Source organism: Lygodium microphyllum, chromosome 29, assembly GCF_053477565.2.
Source record: "Lygodium microphyllum isolate KBCC chromosome 29, Lygodium_microphyllum_v1.1.10, whole genome shotgun sequence".
Taxonomy (NCBI): domain Eukaryota; kingdom Viridiplantae; phylum Streptophyta; class Polypodiopsida; order Schizaeales; family Lygodiaceae; genus Lygodium; species Lygodium microphyllum.
Window position 1 is genome coordinate 87357196 of NC_141163.1, and position 16189 is coordinate 87373384.

Below are 16189 nucleotides of genomic sequence, written 5' to 3' on the forward strand. Positions count from 1 at the left end.
TAACGAATCTATTATCCTTTAGCTATTTATTTGAATGGAGTGACCCTTGTAAGGTAGCTTTTGATGATGTGAAACAGGAGCTAGTAAAAGCACCAATTTTAAAAGCACCTAAAAGGGGCGAAGTATTCTACATATTTTCAGCAACCACTATGCATAGTATCAGCTACTACTTATCCCAAATCTAGGAGGAAAAATAGTATCATCTGATTGCTTTTGTTAGTCAAAAGTTGGGCATATTAGAAATCAACTGCATCTACATGGAGAAGTTGTGCCTTGCAATGGTGTTTTCAACTAAAAAATTCAGGCACTACATCCTCTATGAGAAGGTAGTTTTCTATACGAAGGCGGAGGAGCTTAGATTGCTGATGAACAGGCTACAAGCACCTGATCATTTAGCAAAGTAGTTAATCACTTTGCAAGAATTTGATTATGAGATTAGAAGTAAGCCATCAAAGCTGCAGGGTATTGTGGAGTGCCTTGTGGATTTCGGGGAGCCGAAAGAGACTTTGGTTGAAGGAAGTGATATTGGGGAAATTCTTAAAATTGATACAACCTCCATTCCATCTTGGTATGCTGGTATTACGCATTAGACACAATATTAGTGAGTTTGGGAATTCTCCCAATTCCCATTTTTTAAATACTAAAAAGGTGGCACACTGATAAGATGCCCATAAGTTTCTCAAAACCATGTGATATGACCTATCATTGGAAAGCACTTGAAAAATGGAATCTATTGAACTATAGAGCGCTTGATTTGGAGTTATAGTGTTCAAGTTATGAAAAATCCAAAGATTTGACCACGTGTCCCAAACTTATGGGAAATTCCCATATTCCCCAATATGGTGTTATTACCTATGAACAAGAGAGATTGGAGTTGGTTTATCAAAATCAGAAAAAAAGAAAATTAAATAGCAGGCTTTGAAAATTTCATTGATCGCAGGAACACTATATCGGCAGGGGGTTGATGATATCTATTGCTGATGTGTGATGCCTGATGAGGTTCCATTCATTTGGAAGAGTGCCATGACTCAGCTTGTGGAGGACATTTTGCTAGATGGCTGATTACCCAAAAAGCTTTAAGAGCCGGATATTGGTGCCCGTCCATTTTCCAAGATGCATTCAAGTATGCCAAGAGATACGATACTTGTCAACGACATGACAATAGGGAGAATAGGAAGTGACCACTTACTCCAATTATGGCTATACTTGCATTTGAGAAGTGGGGCATCGACTTTGTGGGTCCTATTACCCCGTCATCTTTGACACATAAGAGATATATCATAGTGGTGACTGACTATTTTACAAAGTGGTCAGAAGCATGAGCAACGAGGAAGGACGGTGCAAAAGAGACTGCTAGTTTCCTATTAGATAGATTATATGCCGATTTGGTCCACCAAAAGAATTAGTATATGACCGTGGTACCCATTTCCTAAACAAGGTGATTCAAAGTCTAACCAAAGCATGGAAAATTAAGCACAATAAGACAACTGCTTATAACCCACAAGGAACTGGGCAAGTTGAAAGTACTAACAAGAAGCTTGTTGGTATTTTATGGAAAAAATAGTGTCCAAAAAGAAGCGAGACTAGGATAAGAAACTATATGTGGCAATGTCGGCATATAACACAACATTTAACCGAGCTACTGGCCACACCCCGTTCAAGTTAGTGTATGGGGAGGAGTGTGTTTTGTACTTAGAGATTGAGTTTCCAACCATAAGATTCACAATCAATCATTCTTTGGGTGATGAGGACGCACTCTTTGAGCACTTTATGACTCTGGCCCACTTGGATGAGCTCAAATTGTAGAGTTTGTTGCACTAGGAAGTGGTAAGCATCAAATGAAGCATTTACATGATTTAAAAGCAAAGAAATATACCTTTAAGAAGGGAGAATTAGTCCTATATTATGATGCACGTAGAGAATTGTTTCCAGGAAAACTTGAGCCCAAATGAGATGGTCCCTACAAGATCGTAAGAATAGGAAAAAATAAGTCCATGGCATTACTGGAAAATCTTGAGGGAGTGGAGTTTAAAACTAAGGTTAATCTTAATAAGATTAAACCTTATTATCTCTAAATGCACTAATGAAATAAATACCTTGTAGGTTAATAATGGGTTGATTAGAAACCTACAAGAGAACATATTGTTTGATGGGGCTATTGATTCCTTATCTAGAACACCCGTACTTGGAGCAAAGATATCATCAGGGAAAGCTTATCTAGTGGAGTAAAGGATATAAAGTGATTGAGCAAGAGAATGGATTATTTGTTTGGGAAATCAGTCTTCTGTCATCATTGTTTACAAATTCTGACATGAATTCATGACATAAATCCAACCACTGAGATAAATAGCTAATTTCATCATTGTTTAAAAATTCTGTCATCATTGTTTACAAATTCTGTCATCATTGTTTACAAAGTCATGAATGATGAAATTAGCTATTTATCTCAGTGGTTGGATTTACCAATAACATGGTAGAATACAAAGCTTTAATCATGGGCCTAAATATTGCTAAGAAGGGCGGTATCCATTAATTGTTAGTAAAGGGGGATTCCCAATTGGTATTGAACCAACTAAATGGAACTTACACAATATGAAATCCCATTCTTTCTATGTATTATCACACTACTATGACCCTGCTTGACGGGTTTGAGAGGGTGTCCCATCAACTGGTTCTGGGATATTGGAATCAGTTTGTAGATTCATTAACAGACTTTGTTTATGATGAAGAAGACATTTTTTTCAACTATGGTCCTAGTTTGGATATCTCTATTATTGATAAGATAGACCCGATCGATTATGGGGGCTTTTATCAAAACATGCCCTATATGGTAGGCAATGGTTAGTATGGGTGATGTAAAGAGTGACCAAGACCCATTTGCCTTTATTGTCTTGGACCCATAGGTTGGTTAGATGACACACTATGCATACACCTCTTGCTATTTATGCATGCATTTAGTTTAGGGTAGGAGCCCTATTTCCTCTTTGGTAAGGAGCATCTTGTTGTTTATTAGCAAGGACCCACAAGGGGGGATATATATGAGCTGTTGTGTTTTTTCCATTAAGCCAAGAGTGTTGGTTTTTGCCGAGGTTAAATGATTTATTGCTTTAGGCCATGAGGGCCAGTTTTATTGGGTGTGAAATGTGATATTTCCTTAGGCCAAGTGGGCCGTCTGTTTGTTTGGTGCATGTAGGTTTAATCGTTTTTTGTTTTAGTGATTGTCACATAGGTTGACGAAGTTATTGGAGGGAGCCTTTGCTGCAAAGGAGCTTCTTGTGGCCATTCTAGGTGGTTTCATCCCCTTTTTGAGTTTTTCCCTTAAGCAGATAATGTTATATGTGTATGTATGGGTAAATTTCTTTTCGTTTGTTGGGGATGGGCAATCAATGCATGAAGTCCTAGGATTTGGTTAGGTATATTTGGGGGAGATTTGAGTAGTTGTCTAAGGAGATTGTGAGGCGATAAAAACATGTGCTAGAGGGTAGTCCTTGTGACCCTGTCCTTCTTGCTTGCTAGGCAATTGTCTAGGAGTCCCTACTTGTGAGGTAGTTACACTACAACAAAAAGGCTCCATAGACGCGCTTGTAGACGCAATATTTGAATTGTGAAAAAAAAGTCAGGTGCATTTATTAACGCGTCTATTTTTGCGTCTACAAAATCGCGTCTAAAAGCATGCTTATGATAAGATTTACACCCACACTTAGACGCGCGTATAAACACGCTACGTAAATATATAATCATATTTATAAAAAAGTGGACATATTCATATTGTGCGTCTATACAAGCGTGTATCTACGCGTCTAAAACCGTGTTTACTCTGAAAGTTTTTGATGAGAATAGACGCGCATTTATCCTGCAATTTAGACGCGCTGATAGACGTGCAAAATAAAGGTATGAAAAAAAAACCAGAGAGCATGCAAGCCACATGCTCTCTGGTTTTTTTTCACCCATCAACATCAAATTGTATGCTTAGGAAAAACAGAGAAAGATTATTTCGAAGATTGGATACTGAAAACAAAATAATGTATGTAGCACATGAAATTTCATATATATAGATGAAACATTTTTACATTATGAGTTCTAGTGCTTGTGACGTCATGGTCGCAAGCACTAGCTGAAAGTAATACATATCAAAAATGTAAATTACAAGCCAAGGGGAGGCATGCATGCATGGGGGTCCTCTATATCTCCTTAGAAGAGGCATCATCATCGCTACCACCACCCCTGCCTGTGCCACTGCCGTTGCCGCCACCGCTACTGCTAGTCTCCCCTTCGCTATCCTCAACTATATCAGGGTTCGCCTACACAAAGGATTAAGGTATATAAATACCATTACAAACAATAAATTAGAGTTATCTATACTTTTCATGTAAAAAATAAAACATACCTCTTCTGGTGGTGGAATCCTCATGGCGCGATTATATTGCTCCTCCGTGATGAGTCCCTCCTCGTAGATGAATGCTGCCAAGTGGATGCCTGGTTATAACCTCGATGGTAGTCTACCTCTCTAGGAGTAGGCATCCTACCAACGATATGATACTACAAAACAATTTGAACATACAATGTATTAAAACACACTACATAATGAAGTGAAACAAAGTACAAAATTTAATTTAAAAAAGAAATCAAATAATACTTGCAAACTCAGCCTCCCATGACTCCCTGCTACCTGATCCATAATGCGACGATCCCATGGTTGCCATCTGGATACGTCGCGCCTCTGCATGCTGGCGACTTGTCATTTTCTCCGCTGCTCTCTTCTTGGCCTCTTTCCACTCCTTGCGGTGGCAATTGGGTGGTTGGCCATATCCAGGGTGCCCCTGCTCTTGTCTCTGCAATGACTCCTTGGTGCGCGTCATAAGGTGAGACCTCTTGTTATGAAGCGCGTCTCTCACCTTTGACCGTCCCCAATCATCTGAGAATCGTGAATTCTCAGGATTAGGGTACCTTTTATGTACTGCCCGCAGCACCTCTTGCCACAAACCATTTTTTTGGTGCTTGAAGGGAATCATGCAATCTTTGTATGTGGCATGCACGACACTCCTCAAGTAGGCTATCACTTCCCTCCCCTCAAAGTCATGCAAGATACCACTAACATCAATGATAGAGTAGTATATTTGTGGAGGCTCACCACTCTTATTTTCTGGTGAGGGTGATCAAGAGCCACCACCTAGTCAACCCCCACAAAGCCCTCGACCTCCTCGTCCTCCCGCACCACTCTCCCTCCTCCCTCGATGTGCACTACCCTCTACCTCACTCGATACACGTGCTTCTGCAGATGCACGTGCTTCGGCCGATCCATGTACCTCAGCTGATCCCTGTGTAGGCAAAGATGTGATAGGTGTCCCAGACATCACACTGAAAACCTCCTCTACAGTGGGAGGGCGACCAAGATAATTGGTCATCTCCCCCATGAATTGCTCCTTGTTGAATGGGGTGCTGGAGGATCCAGGATTCCACATCTACACAAGAAAAATCATATTACCTTGTGCAGATAAAACATATTACATACAACGTCTATACCTACGTCTCTGTGCGCGTCTACACCTACGTCTCTGTGAGCATCTGTCAATGCGTCTTTGTGGGCATCTGTCAGCGCATCTATTTCTACGTCTATAGCTGTGTCTACACTGTCATCTAGACGCGCTGACAGACGCGTACAATCGCACCATTTCTTCTCAAACTTGCTTAAAAAACAAAGCTTAAAAACCTCCATAGATGACAAGATCAAGCATGTGAAGAGAGAGACAAACAAACAGAGAAAGCAAACAAGATTGAGAGAGAGAAGAAGAACTCACCTTCTTTGCTTGTTCCAACGGGTGGTAGCGGCTAGGTTGTAAGCTCCTTGTCCTCCTTCTCCCTTCCCTTGGTAAGTTGCTTCAATCTTGTTCTCTTCCTTGCTGTTTGGCTCTTGTTCTTTACTCTTTGGCTCTTCTTTCCTCCTATCCTCTTTTTACTCTTATTTCCTTGCCTCATTGTCTTCATGAAGTGATAGATAGACACGAGTAGTGATGTCGAGCTCGAACTGCAGAAAACGCGCAAAAAACGCAGGAAAGCATAGGTTTGAAAAGAAAGCCACAACTTTTTTTAAATTTTTCTATACTTTCGTGGCGCGTCTGTCAGCGCGTGTAATGGCGTGTATATGCACAGATAATTCCTGTTACACGCGCTTACAAACGCACATGAACAATTTAAGGAATCAATGCATGCATTTAGGGAATCAATTGACCTATGTGGTGACATATTGCAAATGCACAAGTCAACCTTTGATTTATATATACATCCAATCATCATGCCCTATCCAATCACATTTGTATAGGGCATGATTGGATGTATATTTGTAATACTCAGAAAGAAGTAAAGTTGGTAATGTATATCATGTCCTATGCATGTATATGCCCTATACATGTATATAATGACATATATACATGTATATCATGTCCGTATGATCCTATACATGTATATCATGTCCTAGCGTGTGATCCAGGTGTAATTATGCCGTATATACATCCAATCATGCCCTATCCAATCATGCCCTATTCAAAAAAATACTAGCTATTAAGAGGTTTTGTTCCACTAGCTGGCTATTATGTTTTTACATTTATCATTGATCTCCACAATAACAACAGCCTTCAAAATTATACCCAATTTGTGCAATGCCACTTCTTTCCCACCAAGGCTTGAGAATAAGGACAGAACTGTTAAACCTTGCGGATATAATTCTTTCAGTGGTGAAAGACTGTACGCAATAGTATTGACCTGAAATGAGTTGCCCAATGCATCATACCGATCTGAAAGGGTAGAGCAGCCTCAAGTGTGGTCACGATCATATCCAAGCACGAGCTCAATCTCATGGGGTTCAAGTGGGGCAGCTTGGCCTGGGCTGACCCAAACCAAGTTCCATATTTTGCATGCCAGGACAATCTCATGTTGAAGATAATAAGGTATCTTGCTTTCTTTGTGGGAAGAAAATATTTTTCTGATCAATCCACATATAGTGCTAGGGGCACCCCGTGTGTTTATGCAATTCAGCTTCTCTCTTGAATCCCATGGGGGCCAATACTTCTTTGTTTTCCGAAGCACCTCAAAGATTGTCATGGGAGCAGGGGGAAGGATCAACCTTCTTCCATCTACTGGAAGGTTATAAACATAACCACCTCAGCCTAAATCATGCTGAAAAATATCTAGAGTCTGTGAACTCTGGATCTATGCCATTAAAATGCCGTTTGATGGTCTCCCACTCTGAATTGGGAACGTTCTCAACATTTTCAAAATAGAAAAAGGGAGGGCCTTCCATCAAACTATTCAATGGTTTTAGCTTGCCTTTAAAAAAGCCACGAATTCCAAACCCCATGCCCTTTTTGAACTTGAAGGGTGGGATAGAACCTAGATGTGGACGTGATGTTTTTCCATTCATAGATTGAGTCTCGAGCCATAAAACACTCGAGTCTTCACTAGCACTTTTATCCAAGTCTAGAGTAGGAGTAATGATGATCTTTGTTTTAAGGCCCAAGTAAGTGTACCATAGCTTAAGGGATCTTTCATCTACCTAGTATATTTTGCTACAGACACCTTGTGAGGGTCCAACATGTCTAGTTATTTGAACACCTCGTGAGGGTCCAGCATGTCTAGTTTGATCTTTTATCTTTTACTACTAGTGCATATTATTCAATGCACTTTTGTGTGAGGGTAAACATCTTCGAACTCAACATATAGATGAAAAGAGAAATACCCAAGATTGTGTTGTCCTTGCTCACTTCGAGGATGCCAATGGTACCATGGAAGGTTATTGTGGCTTGATCCAAGATATTCTGAAGCTTGACTTTAGACGATTCTTTATATATGTACTAGATGTGAAGTGGTTTAAAGAAGTGGTAACAAATGGTGAGCATTGCACAATCAGACGTCATCCAAGTGGTCTTGTAATCATTGACTCTACAGAATTTCACTAAAACAAGAATGACACATTAGTACTACCTCAACAATGCGAGCAGGTATATATGCAAAGGCTAATTTTTTAATATGTATTCATGTGATATATATACACAATATAATAAGTACTTAAGTTTTTTGCTTTTGTTTTTCAAATACAGGTTGTGTATCATCGAATGGTAAACAATAACCGATGGTGGTATGTCATCCCTATATCTAATTGTTCAAAACCAATATATGGTAATATTATCGACATGGAGATAGCAGATGACAATCCAACAATTAATGATGATGTGCATAATGACACCATAATGGACGATATGCGTGACATAGTACAAGATGAACCTCGCGATGATGTTCAAGGAAAGGCAGAAGAAGACAATAATGTGATTGTTGATTATATTGATGAAGTTATTGAGCAATATAGCAACACATCTAATAGTGGGATAGACTTATTTGTTTCGTTACCTCTTGGTAACATAGACCTAGAAGTAGATAGTTTAGCAAGGGCTGATCTCATTGAAGATGAGATGGATCATTCATTGTAACATACTTAATTTGCTTATTGATTCAATGTGTATTCCTAATTCTATGGTTTTTATCATGCACACATGTGCATACTCAAGAATCAATAGTCAAGTTTAAAGTTAAATTGAATTTTCCATAATAAAAAGGAAGTATCTTTTATCATCTTCAAGTACATAGAGAAATTACGAGATACATATTGCAATGCTTGCTACTAATTGTAAGGTTTCTGTCGCTTGCCGCTAATTACTTATATCAGGCTTATCAACTGGAGGAACTGCCATTCATTAGAGAGCAATGAAAAAGTAATTATTAACTCAATTTTTTTAATTCAATGATTCAATGTGTATTCTTAATTCTATGTTTTTTATCATGTGCACACATGCATGCTCAATAATCAATTTTAGGTGGTTAAATAATTATTAACTTTGGTTTTTTAATTATGTGAATTGCAAATTTAGGTGGTTAAATAATTGTGCGTCTGCTGGTGCGTCTACATTAGCGTCTATTTGCGCAGATATATAGACGCAAAATTCGTGTCTATTTACACGCACGTTTACACGCACTTATAGACGCTATGATAGACGCGCCCGACTTTGCACATCTAACATGCGCATCTATGCCTCGTTTCTGTTGTAGTGTTAGAGAAGCCTACCAAACTATCAAAGAAGATAAAGTTCCAAATCTATCTAAAAATAATAAATTACGAAGGTGTGTAAAAATGGGTTCTAACCCCTCAATAAGAAAAGAAAAAGAAAACCAAGGAAGTTCCTAAAAGCAGTTGATTATCACCTTGTGAAGGCCTGGTAGGTTCCTGGGGACAAGTTTGGGGCCAATGCCTTGTCTTCCAAGAGGTAGCAGCTAGTCTAAAAGAAAAGGAAAAGAAGGTTGGAGAAAAAATAAAAGTAAAGGATTAAGTGTGGCCTCACGAGGGCATGGTAGGTGCTTGGGTACCAAGTTAGGATGACCTGAGGCGGATGCCCTGTTTGCCTTGGGTCACTCTACGCTTAGCTCCCTCCTTTTTATACGCCCGAGAATGGAAACCTTGGGAAGACAATGTGTGATAAGAAAAATATGATGCTCAAGTTATAGAAGTCCTCTCCTAGTAGGAGGTCCTGGTCCAATTATCCTAAGTTAGGCAAGTAGTTCAGACTACCACTAGGATGACCTTATTGATAGGCTTTTTCGTCAGAGTAGCTGGTTAGAGATTCACTCTTGATTTCTGTCTGATTATGCAGGGCCTATCCCTTGGTGGATTTTCATGCCTTTATTCTATCAAGGGGTAGGGTGAGAGTTGTTCTTGTATTTTGTTGATCACAAATTTTGTGTGAGCTTGATATTCTTTATGGTTATGCATGTGTAGATCTGTTCATGGGATTCGACGGGCTAAGTCGCCCTATCCCGTGGTTGCCAATGAGAGCTAGACTTTAGGAGCCAATTTCGAGCCGTGCTTAAAGCATTTGAGGTCATTTTCAAAGTAGAAAGTTCTCGAGAAGTGCCAAAGACCAAATTTTCATGAAAAATCAAATGGTGGTAGATGGATGAGCTGGAGTTTCCCTAGATGCATTTTGATGTCAGGAATCCAATGCAAGTCTCGGTTCATCGATCGGAGGTCATTTGACCCACCTTTTAATCCCCCTAAGGTTTGGCGTTATAAAGCAGCTACTAGATTCCAGAGCTGAAAAGTGCGTGACGAATGCCAAGATGATGGATTTGGATGCTGTGAAGCCATCTATCTAGACGCATCTCAAATATGAGTCTGTTTGCTTGCTCAAAACCAAAATATCCACTTGTGGGACATTGTGAATACAAAAATATTGACCTATTATTTTAAAAGTTTTAACCTTAAGCTTAATAAAAAATTTGACAAATAGGGGGGAGAGGGTGCAAATTTTTTTGCGCCCTCTCAAAATCAGATCGGTGCCTCTCCGATTCACATCCGTTTAGAGAGAGAGAGAGAGAGAGAGAGAGAGAGAGAGGAAGGGGATGGCTACAATTTTTCACATTTTTATGGAGGATTAAGAAATTTGATTTTCTAGTATTTCTCTCTCCTCTCTCCTCTTTGTTGTTGTTCGTATGCATCAAATCAAGAGAGAAGGGGGAGGGTTGTGATGAAGAATCCATACCAAATGATGATGCTGGAGCAATGGAGGATGTAGATTAGACTGAGATAATGCGTCAATGGCAAAGAAGCATCAACGGCCTCCTGTTTACAAGATATGAGCCTAAAAAAATCATAGTTTCTATGCGTAAGTGAGCGATTCTTTTATTTTATGAAAAATGATTGAAGAAAGTACTTGATTTTGGTTATTCTTGATTTCCCACATTGCATTCTCTCTGAAACATGGAAGAAAACCAGAAAATGCAATGATATAATAATTTCTCGCAAAACATGCAAAACTCATAAGTTGCGATTTTTATGAAAATGATGGAATTTGGGGTTTTTTTCGAGTGTTTCGAGGTCATATGGACCAAAAATGGATATGAAAATAATACTGAGTGTCCTTGATTAGTAAGAACTCATAATTTTGAAGTATCTCATTTTTATAAAAAATAAAAGAGAAAAAATATGGAAAATAAGGGAAAGTTTAGTTTTTGCATCTAAAAAATGGGGGAAAAATACATTTTATGTTCATGAACATATAAAAAGACTGGAGCATGAGGATCAAGCCTCACTCAAGTCATGTTTCTATGTTAAAGTATGTTTTTATCGATTTTTACATGAAAATTTACATAAAAATGAACCCTACACCTACACAACAAATGCAAAACATAACGCTAGGAGTGAAGGAGGGTTTGTGGAAGTGGTTAGTTCCTGAAAATGATGCAAATTATGATCTATTGGTCTATGCATAACATATAGGATGGATTATCGTTTGAATTAAGGAGGCTAATAGCACGAAGAATTTCGATGCTAATCGTTATCAATGCCGAAGGTACGCCTAGTTAGAAAATTATTGAAGGGTTGTCTTTGCACTTCACCTAGCTAGTTTCTAATGATAAAATACTTGAGCACAATGGTCATCCACACTCGCATTGAGCTTAACATGGTATCAAACTTGGATGCATTGCAATTGTTTGCCAAACATATGACCTACGTGGAGTGTATAAGGAAACCCGAGCTGTAAGGTAGACGAACGGTTTCTTGGGCAAGCTAGGTAAGGAAATATCAAATCTCTTGGATCGTTCAAAATATATAAGAGTGGAGATTGTTTGTATGTTGTTTGTGTTAGAGTAGTGCATTGAGGGGCTAATCCTCTTGGTGTAGGAGAGCTACAGTAGGGCCATGACATTTAGCCAAGGGGTTGCCTCCTATGTTTGTGCTACATAGTATATTATACCAAGATGTGTGGGATCTCTCTCTAAGGAGTAAGGAAGGGCAATCGTTGGACTACGTTCTACTACAAATGAAATATCTACATTAACAATCAGGGTAGTGTGTCCCATGGATGTTCTTGGTCACGAGGTCGTGTGGGGGTTGTCTTGTGAGCATTATAGAGGCTTGGCTAGTGCCTATAGCAAGCCTTGGGCCCGTCATTCTAGGTCCTCACACTTATCTCTCAACACTCCACTCTAACTAATCAAGCACCCTTCTCTCCAACCCAAGAAAGCAAGAAAATAATACTAGCTCAAGTTGTAGTGAACTCACCTAACTTACCTTCTTGTGTTTGATGACTCGAAGGCTTGAAGATGGTTCCACGACCACGATCAGCATGATCCAATGCCGCCGGTCATTCATATCCACCACATCGAGCACACTATTGATTCAAAGATATAGTAGAGATTATGCGAAAAGCAAGAAGAGGAAGAGATTCACATTTCCTCAGTCCCTCGCTCAACACACCTCACACACACACTCTCTCTCTCTAGTCACTCTCAGCACAATGGAAACAAGATGATAGAATGGAAAGATAGAATAGAAAGCTTAAGTGGTCACAGTAATAGAGCTTCCACAGCATGGATGTGCCAAAAGGGTGAATACAATTGAGACCTCCCGACCAATAATTAAGGTTAGGGTTAGGCTTTGCACCCCTTTTTCATTTTACATTTAGGATTTGTGCCCCTTTTGCATTTTGCATTTAGGATTTGCTTAACTATGAAATAGGGTTTGCACCCTCTCTTGGGTGTCCTATCCACTTAGTGGGATCTATGCTGGTCAATTCTTGAAGCATGCTTCAACAATAGACCAAGCCTATGCTAATCTAATCACAAATCCATATGCGCAACCCATGCAACACTTTCAAGTGTGACAAATACAACTAAAAGTGCTAGATACAATCTGAAGCATGGGAGTGAGCCGGGCTCTCACAAAATAATACATCCATGATGATATGATGGTATCCATGAGTATAAAATAATACATAAGTGCCCAAAATGATACATTGAAGCTCCACAAGATAATAATCCACCAAAAAATAGTGTTCGGAACTTGCACCTCTGCAGCCTTCTCAAAATACCGTTAACATTCTTTCCCACCTAGAGGAGAGAAAATCCCATGGCACTCATGTCGTAGGTAGCATGCGGTAGCTCGCACCAAAGATGTAGAATAATGGGAGCAGTTTGGGAAGAAGTAGTGGTTCTGATGGAGGAGTACAAAGGTTGGTGATGAAGAACTTTGGTTGTGGAAGATCACGATATTTTATCTACTATGGTTGGGACAGATGATGTTGTTGGTACAGTGGTAGATGGTCACTAATGTTGATGTTGCTGACAATCTTGTAGAAGTTGGTGATTCTAAAGATACACTTGAGGGTTGATTGTGTTGATGGAGATAGCTAGAATGGTCATTGGAAAGGACTAGGATATTGTAGAAGATGGGAGATTTGATGTTGATGTAGAAGTGATGATGTCAGATCCTCCACAAATTGTTGTACCTACAAAGGAAAACCTCATGTGCAATCACTTACTAGGGGAAAGTGCTAGTCTTTTTTTCTGGTGCACAAGACATATGAAGATGTTGGTTTGAGAGATGGGTCGAAGCCTAAAGTGTTGTCTTGCACTTGAGGACCCAAAACTATGAATAGGTTATTGTGCTAATACGATAGTGAGCGCATGTGCATACATAGTCTAATACATAGTTAGAAGAATACTCTCAGAATACTTCATGGGTTTTGTGAGCTATGTGATTGGTGCTTGATGAAGCAAGGGATCTTGATCTAATGAAGACGGGAGGAATTGTAGATATTGAGGAAAAAGGTTTGTTGATGAAGATGCTAGGGAGACAACGATGTGGAATGCACGGGAGTAGGAGAGTCCAATCCATTAAGCTCTTGAAGAACATGGGTCTCTGCAAGACCAACATCACATGGTAGCTGATGCAATTGTTGACCTTCTGTTGAAGAGCCTTTTCCACCTTCCTAATAAGTAAGGATTAATGAAACTGGGTGAATCAAATGAAGGGAAGAAATATGCAAGTGACTTAGGGAGATATCTCTAACCTAGGTGAGCCGAGACTCCCTATGTATGTCTTGACCTTGATGTGCCCTAAGCAAATGTGTAGGAAAATGAAAAAAGGGCTAGGGGGTTAGAGATGGAGTCGGCTGACCAAGGCCGTCAGCAAACGCATCCAACTTGAGGACCCCTAGATGCAGTGTAGTGCATGTGAGTGCATATTTCTCTTTCTCTCTTTTTTTTTCTCACTCTTTTTTTTTTGGGAAAGCCAAGTAACAACAATGATATACAATAAGGTATGTTGCCTTTTACAAAGAGAAATGAAAGTATGAGAGCAAGAGACTGACTACAAATAATAAAGCTTGGCACACAAGATGATTGATGCAGTGAGGTGTGTACAATGAAGAGTTGAACATTCAACCTGGACATGGAAGCACATTGTCGCATTGTTGATGAAGCTGTTGTTGAAGAAGAACTTGAACTTGTCGATGAAGATTGGTATGCTCATCGATGAAGCAATTTGCAACCACTCCTAAGGAAGTAGATGACCATTAGATGTTGTAGTAAATGTATGGTGTCATTGAAGAAAGAGGAACCTCATTGTTGATGGTTCTTTAAGTTTTGTGTTTCTTCACACAGGCTCCAAGATAAAATTGTTGTCTTGATTTGCCTTTGATGTCTTAGCGTGATGCATCTTGAGCTTGAGATCTTCAAGAAGATTTTGATGCTAGTGTTAGCTTCAAGTCTTTGAATGTTGGTGCTACTTAGGATATTCATGAAAAGCTTCTATTGCTAAATGATATTGTCTTCAAGCCATGAGGTTCATTGTATTGCCTTGTTACCTATTGTTTTCTTGCATTCACTTGATGAAACTTTGAGAGTACCATGTAGTGGATTCAAGGGAAAAAGATAGAAAGAATTACAAAAAACTTCTTTTCTTCTTTGAATTTTACCATCACACAAGAAGTAAAAGGGTTTGAGCTTGTGCCTCTTGTACATATTTGTTGTTCTAAGATGTAGCATTGTTTCTACAGTTGGAGGGACTTTTGCTCTTGTCAGTGTAACAAATTGAGCTAAAGAAAAATATGTACAAAGAAACTACAACTCAAAAGGAAAATAGTTAGTATTCTGCACTTTTGTGGCAAGGCAAGATTCCAAGATAGGATGATAGAGCACATCGAAGTTCTCTCACAGTAAGTTGGGTCAGCTTGAAGTGTACTGACTGTATGAGGTTGCTCGGCTACGGTCATAAGATGACTTCCATCACAAGTAATCTCAGGTCAATGAGAAAACCACTTTTGCAAGAATAGACTGGAGGAATGACAATTCTACTCAAGCTCATCAAGTACTGATTGGTCTTGGATTTTGGTCACAGAAGCATAAGAAGGAATAAATCAGCATGATAGTAAGTGCTCCTGAGGGAGGACATAGTCCTCTTGAATCAAGAGGCTTTGATAAAAAAGATATTCATTGTCCTCCCAAGTGGAATACCATTTGGAAGCAATATGAACTGCCTCATCATCAACAAGGCAGCCTAGATCAATCATTGCAAACAACTTGGCATAAGTAGTGTATATGGCCTCAAATTGGAGTAGGCATTTTGTTTAAGAGAAATTGAATTTCTTTGCCAAATGAGCAGCCATGGTACTCAATGGTCAATATAATAGCAAAGGCTTGATGCCTAGAAGGAGGGTGAGGTTTAGTAGGGTTGATATGGAGATGTGTCTCACCAACCTCCTCTAGAGGAGCATTGGCTCAATTGGAACTAACTGGTGGGCTGAGTTAGTAGGGACATCAGTGGCATTGGGCCTAGGATGATCTGGAGTCACAAGCATACCTCTTCTAGCCACCATTGTGTCTAGGTTAGTAGAAGGTTTATATACATCACTCTTTGTCACATCATTTGATGAAGATTCAATCATTGTAGTACTGGAAGTAGAGGTAAGATTTGGTGTTATATTATGTAGCCTTGAAATAAACCATTCATAGAAATTAGGAGTGTATTCTAATGAAGCATGGTCATCAAGAAGTTGTGGGTCATGGGTGAGACAAAAGATATATTTGGTGGACATCAGTCATTATGTCTCGTTGTCCTAATCAACTTGCAATGTGTAGCTCTTCCTTTGAAAGAAGCTTGTAACATAAGGGATCAAGATTAGCCAATTTAGAAACATTGACACCATATACAAGTACAAGCACTTGAAGAGATGTAGGAGCAACATATGTAGGATCATGCATTGAAGTCCAAAGTGACTTTCTTTGCTTAGCAATAGTCGTTAGGCAGCTACCATATCCTGTAGCTAACCCTCGACTAGAATTCCATTTCCATTCAAACTCACTT